At 32.1% G+C, this 10,373-nt stretch overlaps 1 protein-coding gene across 9 annotated transcripts in view; it reads right to left on the minus strand.

Annotated features, from left to right (window-relative positions):
- The window catches only part of LOC148308607 (oxysterol-binding protein-related protein 6-like), a 65,728-nt gene extending 55,597 nt beyond the window's left edge, over positions 1-10,131 (minus strand). For 3 of the 9 annotated variants that reach the window (XM_088261452.1, XM_088261456.1, XM_088261457.1), the window contains exon 1: positions 9,829-10,131. The gene's annotated coding sequence lies outside the window, so the exon portion shown is untranslated. The remainder of the gene's footprint in view (positions 1-9,828) is intronic. The other 6 variants (XM_088261454.1, XM_088261448.1, XM_088261455.1 and 3 more) reach the window with 5 other exon arrangements.
- Between the last annotated feature and the right edge of the window lie 242 nt (positions 10,132-10,373).

Below are 10,373 nucleotides of genomic sequence, written 5' to 3' on the forward strand. Positions count from 1 at the left end.
CTAACCGTTCCACCACGGAGGCGGACATTATTATCATACGATAATAAAATTAATCATACAAAATGATAATAAAACTGTCAATGTGCGATTGTATAAGAAAATACATTTTCCTGCAGTGACTCAAGGGCCAAACTACCTGTTCAAAATGACGTCGCTATGAATGGTATTAAAACACGTTTGCACAAGATAAAGACCAGACCTTTATCACACATTGCAAAGGTCAGCCTTAGTGGGCTTGTGCACTATACGGGATTTTACCGTCCGGCAGTCCGGTTTTGAACAATAAAAGCGACTACGACAGTTTAGCGTGATCGAATTTACGCGCAACGTGTTCACGCACCGATGAAGAGCACCGGTCCGAAGAAAGATGGACAAAAGCACAAACCAATCAAAGCCAATCGTTCTTTTATCACGCTAACTGAAGTGCCGGACGGTAAAATTCCGTTTAGTGCACAAACGCCCTTACTCGTACTATTTATTGATTTATCTGTGGAATAACACAATGATTTGATAGCAGGTATAAAAATTCAATTTATTTATTGTGCGTTTAATTTGCAGAACTCCGTTTTAATATATCGCTCACGCCTTTCAGCAACGTCATTTATCAAAAATCGTCAATTTTCAATTGTGCATGTCTTCGGAATGCCCAGAAAATGTACTATATCCCAGTAAAAGCGGCATATTTTTAACTTTATATTTACCCGCTACAGGGCAGAAAGTGTTGTTTTTGCATTTTTAAGGAACGGTATTGTTTAATTTTTTTTTTAAATTAACTAAATATTTTCAAATAGAGAAAAAAACCTTCAGGTTTTACCTAAAATGATCTGTCGCACAGTCAAAAGTTCAATAAGAGGCTTGATATTTATTTTCAATACATTTCATTATATTTTAAACTTTAAAAACGATCTCCTGAAAAATCAAGTTTTTTTTAAATATGACGTTGTTGAAAGGAGTGAGCGGTGAGTATTCATTTTTGAATCAAACACAGATTTTTTGAGTCTACTAAGTTGCATTTTACTGTTAAAAACATTGGTTGACATTTTAACTAACTAACTAACTAACCATCACGCAGCTTCCCCGCAGGGGTAGGCAGAGAGAATAGAGCGCCACACCACTCTGTCCTTGCAAACATTCTTCGCCTCTTCCACGTTCATGCATCTCCTCATACATACCCGCCGATTGTCACGACTCCTAACCTGACCACTTTCAAGTATTTGGCATACCTGATCGTGCCATGTTTTTCTCGGTCTTCCTCTGCTTCTTTTCCCGCTAACATGCGCCTCATAAATTTGTTTTACCGTTCTTTCGTCACTCATTCGTTCTACATGTCCAAACCATCTCAACACACCTTTCTTAATTTTATCGATAATGCTTATCTCAGCTTTGCATTCCTTCCTTATTTCACTATTCGTACATCTATCATACATCGTTTTGTTGCACATTCTTCTGAGAGATCGCATTTCGTTGACATTTTGGTTTCTGATTATCTCCTCTCTGTTCAAGGTTATAACGAGCAACTTTTCGTCTATAACGAGCAAAAGGAGAGCGTGTTATTTTAAATGGTTTTAAAGTAAAAAAAAATATTTATTTAATAAAATTTTGGAAATAAAAATTACCGGTAATAAAAAATACTTGCATGCGAAAATCTGGTGGTATCAAAAGCCTACGTAATCGGAAGGCATGTATTACTAGATATATGGACGTGAAGGAAGCTAGGAGTGTATGTCAAGATAGAAGAGTGTGGCGTTCCATCCTCTCTGCCTACACCTTTAGAAATGGGTGATGGTTGTAATAGTAGCTACTTAATAATAATAAATAATAAATCCCTTACCGCACCCCAATGGTGCATAGGGCACTGCTTCATATAAACGCAGTGTTATCTCGATCGATTACACATGAAGGAAAGGTGATCAGCCCTCCACTTCAGGTACCAGTCCAGTGTAATATTGAATAAATATTAGAGTGAAAAAATCACTTATATTTATTAAACCCCCCTGGGAATCGAACCCGGGACCTCCAGAACGGTAGGCGAGCATGCTGACCATTACACTACGGAGGCGGAAATAGTAGCTACTTAGGATAGTTTATTCTTCTTCTTCATCAAACCCTTATCCGCACCCCAATGATGCGTATGGTAGGTACTGCATCATATAAACGCAGTGTTATCTTGATCATTAACACACGAAGGAAAGGTGATCAGCCCTCCGCTTCAGGTACCAGTCCAGGGTTATATTGGTTAAATATAGAGAGGATAGTTTCAAGTGACATGTAAATCATTGTTCCGTAAAGTGTGTGCCGGGGCACACTGGTGTACCGTGGTGATTAGTTTTATGTGCCGCGGAAAAAACGTCTAGTTTTGTGAAAATAATACCATTGCTCCAAATCTTGTTTGCCCGGGCTCAGTTAAGTAGGCTCACATTTCGCATTAAACACATCGCGCACTCCTTTCAAGAACGTCATAAATCAAAAATCGTCAATTTTCAGTTGTGCATGTTTTCGGAATGCCCAAAAAATGTACTTTATCCCAGCAAAAGCAACATATTTTTAACTTAATATTTACCCGCTACAGGGCAGAAAGTGTTGTTTTTGCATTTTGAAGAAAAGGTATTGTTTAATTCTTTTTTGTAACTATATTAAAATTTTTCAAATGGAGAAAGAACCTTCAGGTTTTACCTAAAAAGATAAAAGCACAGTAAAAAGTTCAATAAGTGGCTTGATATTTATTTTTTAATACATTGTATTATATTTTTAAACTTTAAAACGTTCTTCTGAACAATCAAGTTTTTTGATTTATGACGTTCTTGAAAGGAGTGAGCGACATGTTAAATATGTTACCATAATATGGTGAATATGCACCTCTGAAATTTCTTAATTTGGTAGGTGTACCATGAAATTTTTTTTTTGTATTACTTAACGTCCAAGTGACTCTGAAATCTAGCTACGGCTTATGCAACAGCGTTTATCATGTCCCTACTCAGGCTTCAACTTTATAAGTTTCATAGCCTATGCCTACTTGTGAGTGGATTTACTCTTTATGTTTAAAGTTACTATAATTTCATTCAAAATTCTAGGCAAAAACACTCGCACTTGAATAGAAAAAGTTTGCGGAACACTGATATACATCGTTCAATCGAACCGGTTCTAGTGAGTGGATCAATCAAGCGATCCGGATCTCCTGAATGATCGGATCTCACCCACCGCTAATTGATATCGTAAAAAATAATTATTCCATTTCTTAGAAGCATGTCGTCATGAAACCTTGAAGTCCTATTACGCCGACCAGTTAACACTTGGTTATTCCATCACATGAAAAGTAGATATAGAGAATTATTGCTATGGAAAAATCAGATCAAATCTCTAAAATAGTCAATTTGCAGACAATGGTGCATAAGGCACCGCATATAACTTACTTAACCTCATAACTTGATACGAAACTAAGCTGGTGAATACTTTTGAGAAATAACATAATGATTTCAATATAACAATGAAAAACTTGTATAAGACCACTTTTAAGTTTACTAAGGCCCATTTAGATGCATGCTGTGTTAGTGATTGTCCTGACGAAGAGACGGGTACGTCTCGAAACCGGTAGACGTAAAAATCTCGGTGAGTGGTTATATACTAATTTTATCAACATTTGTGTAAAAAATAAATAAGTTTTAATTTTATTTTTTTTTAAAATTCATTTTATATTTTTTTCTGATAGTCAAGTATTTTGTATTTTATATTAACACTATTATTCTAGTTTTACTTATAATACCTATTGTATTCTTGCCAGTGCCCTTTACTGTGACCTAAATTATATTGTATACCCACACACAGGCCATGCCTTTGTGGGATCTTTTTTTGTAGTTATATTTTATTCATATTTTTTTGTATTTTAATTTATGCCACGTTTGTATAATGCAAAAGAATTTAAAATAAAGAAAAAAATATATACGTTTTAAAATAAATAAAGTGTATAGTAATTAAATAAGTTGTCCATGAACAAAATAAGATATAAAATGCAATGTCAAACACATGTATAATATGTACATATATGGTGCATTAGTACATACCATTATAATTCATACAGATACATTCACATGTCGCTCACTCCTTTCAAGAACGTCATAAATAAAAAAAACTTGATTTTTCAGGAGAACGTTTTTAACGTTTAAAAATATAGTACAATGTATTAAAAATAAATATCAAGCCACTTTTTGAACTTTTTACTGTGCAGCAGATCATTTTAGGTAAACCTGAAGGTTTTTTCTCCATTTGAAAAATATTGGGCATATTTGAAAAATAATTAAACAATACCTTTTCTTCAAAATGCAAAAATAACACTTTATGTCCTGTAGCGGGTAAATATTAAGTTAAAAATATGCCGGTTTTGCTGGGATATAGTACATTTTCTGGACATTCCGAAAACATGCACAACTGAAAATTGACCATTTTTTATTTTTGACGTTCTTGAAAGGAGTGAGCGATGTGGTACATTTCATAACATCAATAATTGAATCCGTGTGTGCATTGCTTATCAGTATATGGCAAAAATATTGCTGTAATAGAAAAAAATGTAACTGCGATAAAAATATCGGTTTTTGTATCTTCCTTTGAGGCACATATACAGCGCATAAGCTGTGTACAAGTTTACGCTACGCAGTGGCCTATCCATGCTGAAGGTGGTATGGACATGTGGAGCGAATGGAAAACAAGAGAATGACTAAGAATATGAACAGGATAACAGAATAAACTTTGTGAAATAACACGATGATTTCAATATAAAAATTAAACTTATGTATTAAATGTTGAATCAAACACAGATTTTTTGAGTATTCTAATTTGTATTTTATCGTTAAAACACATAAAAATCAATATTGTGCCAATTGTTTTAAGCTATGGCATTTTCAAACGAAATTAACATGCGTTTGAAAATGCCAAAACTAGGCGAAATAATAATTCTTCTTCTTCTCCGTCTTATTCCTCATTGCTGAGGGTTGTGACCCTTGCAGAAGCAATGACTCTTCTCCAGTTATCTCTTGACTGCGCTGCACGTAGCGCTCCAACCACTGAGGTGCCTGCTGCTGCCTTAATTTGATCGGTCCATCGTGTGGGATCTTCCTCTCCCCCTCTTTCTTTCCAGGCTACCCTGCTGCCTTAATTTGATCGGTCCATCGTGTTGGGATCTTCCTCTCCCTCTCTTTCCCTCCAGGCTACCTATCACAACTAGTCATTCCAGGCTATCCTCGTTGCCACGCGCAACGTGTCCAAAGAACTGGAGAATCCGTCGGGTACAGATATTGGCCAGAGTCGAGCCATCCAAGCGTAGTTCCTGGCGAATGGACTCATTGATGTGTCTAGCACAAAACTGGACTTTTTTCCGCGGCACACACTTTGCGGAGCACTGATCTAAATTACTCCTACATCGAGCGTTTTACAGCGATTGTGTAAGGACAAAAGACGTATCTTCATCCGTGTATTTGTTCAAGTTCATCGTTTACAATAATTTATTCAGTTTTTTTCTTTCTTATGTTATTGTTCTAACGAGGAAATACTATATTAACATATATCAATACATACTTTAACGTTGGCTCATTATTTAATAGATTTAAGTACATTTATATATATATATATATATATATATATATATATATATATATATATATATATATATATATATATATATATATATATATATATATATATATATATATATATATATATATATATATATATATATATATATATATATATATATATATATATATATATATATATATATATATATATATATATATATATATATATATATATATATATATATATATATATATATATATATATATATATATATATATATATATATATATATATATATATATATATATATATATATATATATATATATATATATATATATATATATATATATATATATATATATATATATATATATATATATATATATATATATATATATATATATATATATATATATATATATATATATATATATATATATATATATATATATATATATATATATATATATATATATATATATATATATATATATATATATATATATATATATATATATATATATATATATATATATATATATATATATATATATATATAATAATTAAAGAAAACACTTCGTTTTTTACCACTTGAGTTTAATTATAGACTACATGTTTCAGAAGCTAAACTTCCATCATTCAGGTCTGTATAATAACTAAAATATAAAATATAAAATTGTTCTATAAATAAGGATAGGGGGAAAGTAAGGGGAAGGGGTTAGTCAAGGAACGGAGTTTGAAAACAAAGGAAAAATTGTAAGCAATGGCGAAGAATTTTGAAACAATATATTATTTAATAAATTATTATTAGAATTCAGGTTTTTTTGTATTTCTAAATTTTCAAGATAATTCATAATTTGGCCTTTATATGGAACAAGGTGTAATAATTTTAATTTATGGGAGTGAAATGAGTGATTAGTATCTATTATATGATTTGCAAATTCCGAAAAATAACATGTAACATGTCTTACCACAAAGTTAATGCCGAAACAATAAATAAATATATATATATATATATATATATATATATATATATATATATATATATATATATATATATATATATATATATATATATATATATATATATATATATATATATATATATATATATATATATATATATTTCAATCGGATTTAATCGGGTTCGATTCCCAGGGGTAGGGTTAAATAGATATACTTTTTCACTCTAATATTTATTCAATATTACCCTGGATTGGCACCTAAAGCGGAGGGCTGATCACCTTTTCTTCACGTGTTTACGATCAAGATAACACTGCGTTTATATGATGCAGTGCCCAATGCACCAATTTTAGATTGTGTCATGTACTTACGTTCCATTATATTACTGTACATTCATAATTATTTCCTTATACATATTCTATATCGCGCACTCCTTTCAAAAACGTCATATATCAAAAATCGTCAATTTTCAGTTGTGCGTGTGTTCGGACTTAACTTAATACTTACCCGCTAGAAGGCAGAAAGTGTTATATTTGCATTTCGAAGAAATGGTACTATTTAATAATTTTTTTTAAAATACTAAATATTTTTATTTAATGGAGAAAAAACCTCCAGGTTTAACCTAAAAAGATCTGTTGCACAGTAAAAAGTTCAGTAAGTGGCTTGATATATATTTTTAATACATCGTATTATATTTTTAAACTTTAAAAACGTTCTCCTGAAAATCAAGTTTTTTGATTTGTGACGTTCTTGAAAGGATTGGGCGATATGTAGAGGGCCTTACAGGCGTATGCACCGATAAATAATAATAATTAAAATTAAGAAATACGTTTCAGAAAGCTTTTTTTTTATCAACAAATACACATCGAACCAAATGGTACATATATATAACCACATCCGCTCCCTAGGTGGAGCATATGGAGTCCACAAACTGTCTCCAGGCTTTTCTGTTGAGGGGTCCTCGGACCTCAGGCCTCGGGAGCGCAGGGCCAATCACTCTGTCTCCCTAAATCTTTCGATTACGTTAAGTCCACGAATATGGTACATAAACGTATAATAAATTTTATTCACTTTTTTGAGACATACTGCAAGAAGATACATAATTTTCATATAAGCATTGAAATTATGAATAAAAAACTCGTAAAATTATTCAAATACAATATAAAATCGGTTCAAATGCTGTTCATACAAATTATGTATTGATTCTGCATAACTTTGTGGAATGATGATTTGAATATAAAAATAAAATTAACATTTGTATGAGACATATTTTTCAAAATTTATTAGCCCTAATTTACTCCGCCTCCGTAGTGTAATGGTCAGCACGCTCGGCTACCGTTCTGTAGGTCCCGGGTCCGATTCCCAGGGGGGGTCAAATAAATATAAGAGATTTTTTCACTGTATTATTTATTCAATATTACCTGAAGCGGAGGGCTGATCACCTTTCCTTTATGTGTAAACGATCAAAATAACACTGCGTTTATGTGAAGCAGTGCCCTATGCACCATTTGGGGTTCGGATAAGGGTTTTATATATATATAATTTACGATAAACCGCAAATTAATTTTCCCACGTAACATTTAACGTAATTCCATTTTTTGCTTAAAATACCGTTTTTGTATAGTAGAAATAATTTTTTCTTCAAAATAAATACATACATGTTTTTTTTTTTTAAATGAAACATTGAAAGGTAACGAGTTACAAGTGAAGTATACAGTGAAACCTCTATCTATCGTTTTTAAAGGGACCTATTGAAATAAACTATGAATGCGGGAAAACAATGAATGCGGGATAAAAAAGTCAATACACAAGGAGATACGATCGAGTAAAGATACCGTCCTCCCAATCTGCATCACCATTAGTAGGTGGGAATTTCAAGAATACAAGTTTTAGATGTTAATAAATGTATTTATTAAAAAAAAATACAAAGTTGAACAGAACTCAAAGATCTTCAGACCTCTTCTGCTGTATCCATCACACAAGCTTTCGATAGTCTGTATCCCACACGCTGAAATATTGTCGTCGAATGTAACAAAATTCAGAAAATTTAAAAAAAAAGTAAAAAAAACAGACAAATTATATCAAATATGTAGCATAATTCAAACGATGAATGCGGTAAAATGGTGGATAGAAACGATCGATGCGTTCTATTTTTGTAAGAAATGTATTCGGGGTAGAAGAAATAAACGACACATCCGGGAAAACGATTATTCGAGGAACGATAGAAAGAGCTTTCACTGTATATAAAATCAATATAAGTATTTCAATTTTAATGCATATTAATGTTTTTTTTTTTTAAATGTGGGTAGAGACACGTCTGGCCCCTTGCGCGGCCGTTCGCTTTCTGAATTAGATGTTTACGAGAACCCTTAATGTAAACAAGACTACAGATGTTCTCATCAACAGATGAATATACAAAAGGTTTGTATTTTTATCTGCTTATGAGAACAACTGTAGTTCTTGATACTAGTCGTATTTACTATCATAAATTCAAAAAAGTGGTCTTATTAGTGTGTTATTAATGTGTTATATTTGTAAGGTAAAAATTGCTCGATATTCGAAAAAGGTTGTTGCTAATTGTAAAAATGTAGTAAAACAATTATGAATGTGTAATATTTATAGTTTGAGAAATATGCGAAAAGGATTGTCATTTTACTTGATTTCATTCACTGATATTTTACTAGTTGTAAAAATATAGCAAAACGATTATGAAGGTATAATATTCGAATATTCGAAAAGGGTTGTCAATTTTACCTGTTTTCATTCACTGACATTTCGTTACTTGTAAAAATGTAGAAATACAATTATGCAGGTGTAAAATATTCATAATATGATAGATATTCGAAAAGGGTTGTCACTTTTACTCGTTTTCATTCACTAATATTTTGCTAGTTGTAAAAATGTAGCAAGCAAAACGATTATGAATGTGTTATATTCATATGATAAAAATATTCCAATTTCGAATATTCGAAAAGGGTTGTCAATTTTACCTGTTTTCATTCATTGACATTTTGCTAGTTGTAAAAAAGAAGCAAAACGGTTATACAGGTGATATATATATTCATAATATGATGTATTTACGAATTTGGAATATTCGCAAAGGGTTGTCACTGTCACCTGTTCGTCGATAGATTTTCATTCATTGACATTTCCCGCTCGCAAATAGGTCGGAGTAATTTCGGGCAGAGGGGCCGAGGTCGATTTAACCTCGCACAAGGTTGAGCGCCACAAATCTATCATAACCGCACCGCATTCCCAGCATAACAGCCAATCAATTACATAAAAATGCAACACTTACGTAACGTTGTAAAAAAGGTATCCATATATTTGTAAAAATTAAATCACCACACACTAGAAATTGCACTGACGAAACGACCAAATGACATTTCGCACGGAACTTTGGGTGGCACTTCACTACACTTTGATCGTTCGCAGCGTGAATCGGTTTAAAAATTAGGTAGAAAAAATAATGGAGTATCGGTTTTAATTGATAGTTCTTCGGGAAATGATATCACTCGCGAAACACTCCATTCACACTAGTAAAATCGCAAGCGACCGTCCGCGCGCGCACTGGTCAGCTCTAGTACGTCATCCGATTCTTGACGTTTCGTATAATTTGTACGCAAAGTCAAGTTTCCCCTCTAGCGAGGATTTTTCAAACTATCGCAATGCGAAAATTTACTTCGGCGCAGATACCGCACAGATGATTTTTATGTACGCATTTTCGCTCAAAATTTTCACTATTAGAGGGTAAATTGTGAATTGAATAATTTAGTTCAGTAAGAAAAATAGTAATTTTTGTATTTTTGACGAATTGAGAACAATGAGAAAAGAATATTTTTG

This window comes from Brachycentrus maculatus, unplaced genomic scaffold (genome assembly GCF_059751285.1).
Source record: "Brachycentrus maculatus isolate JH-2025_06_01 unplaced genomic scaffold, ASM5975128v1 h1tg000156l, whole genome shotgun sequence".
NCBI classification, from domain to species: Eukaryota; Metazoa; Arthropoda; class Insecta; order Trichoptera; family Brachycentridae; genus Brachycentrus; species Brachycentrus maculatus.